The following is a 1,512-nucleotide window of genomic DNA, read 5'->3' as shown; positions in this document are numbered from 1 at the left end:
AATCAGCATTATGCTACACAATGTAATGTAACACTGAGTAAGTGAAATATCATATATTACTACTGTAAAATTATATAAGATCAATTATAATGTTGAGTTATAGATTCTTGTGATAAAATGTTTATTTTTCTTGGCAACACTAGCAATATTGTCATAGGAACTAAACTGAAAAAACTAAAATCCCCTCACCCTATCAAGAATAAACACATAAATGATAGTGAAAGATTCCTTACTCTGTCTAATGTTTGGATTTCAGTGATGCCTACCTCTGAAGTCAAAATAAGTTGGATGCCACTTTTTGAAATATCATGATTCCATTTCACTGTCAGGTTTTCCATATTTCTAGAGTTTCAAAATCATTTAAGAAATCTTAATAATCAAGTCCTGTCTCCTTATTTATGAACAGGAATGATCTCAAAAATATAAATAAAAAAAACAAACCTCTTTTCCAGCCATAACCATGGAAGGTGCAGAAGAAAAGACGAAGGTTCCTGCTATGCCAGAAACCCTTAAGAAAAAGAGAAGGAATTTCACAAAGCTGAAGATCAAGCACCTGAGAAAGAAGTTTGCCCAAAAGATGCTTTGAAAGGCAAGGAGGAAGCTTATCTATGAAAAAACTTAGCACTATCACAAAGGATTTAAGCAGATATACAGAACTGAGACTCGAATAGTGAGAATGGAAGAAAAGCTGGCAACTTCTATGTACCTACAGAACCCAGATTGGCACTTGTCATCAGGATCAGAGGCACCAATGGTGCGACCCAAAGGTCTGAAAGTTGCTGCAGCTTTTTCACCTTTGCCAGATCTTCAATGACACCTTTGTTAAGCTCAAAAAGGCTTCAATTCACATGCTGAGGATTGTGGCACCATACATTGCATGGGGGTACCCAAACCGGAAGTCAGTAAATGAATCCATCTATGAGTGTGGTAATGACAAAAATCAATAAAAAGTGAATTGCCCTGAGAAATAACACATTGATTGCTCAATCTCTTGATAAATATGGTATCATCTGCATGGAGGATCTGACTCATGATTTCTATACTGTTGGGAAATGCTTCAAAGAAGAAAACACCTTCCTGTTGCCCTTCAAATTATCTTCTCCATGAAGTGAAATGAAGAGAAAGAGAAAGACCACCATCTTGTAGAAGGTGGAGATGCTAGCAACAGAGAAGACCAGACCAAGAGGCTTCCTGATGAACTACAGTATGTATCCTGGGTATTTTTGTAATCCGGCCCATTAATAAATAGTGACTGTTTTCAAATGTAAATACACACAAATTTAAATACACATATATATATATTAGAGACAGGAAGAGAAAGCTTAAGAAGAAAACAGTATTATCTGCTCCAAGAGTTCTAAATAGTTATTCATTATAAATCCTAGTAATTAACATCAAGTTTAAGAATATTTGAATAGTCGAGAAGATTCCAACCTTGATGCATTAGGATTGCCATAGCAAAACACCACAGACTAGGTGACTTAAACAACAGAAATTTATTTTCTCACAGTA

The 1,512-nt window shown here is 35.3% G+C and overlaps 1 pseudogene across 1 annotated transcript; it reads left to right on the top strand.

Moving 5' to 3' along the window:
* The first annotated feature begins 460 nt into the window (after positions 1–460).
* On the top strand, positions 461–1,107 carry LOC308493031 (large ribosomal subunit protein uL30-like; annotated as a pseudogene). Its single transcript has one exon. The product of its transcript is annotated as a large ribosomal subunit protein uL30-like (transcript).
* Positions 1,108–1,512: the final 405 nt, after the last annotated feature.

This window comes from Rhinolophus hipposideros (assembly GCF_964194185.1).
Source record: "Rhinolophus hipposideros genome assembly, chromosome: 25".
NCBI classification, from domain to species: domain Eukaryota; kingdom Metazoa; phylum Chordata; class Mammalia; order Chiroptera; family Rhinolophidae; genus Rhinolophus; species Rhinolophus hipposideros.
Note: the sequence above shows the minus strand (reverse complement) of the source record. Positions and strands in the feature narration are given on the sequence as shown.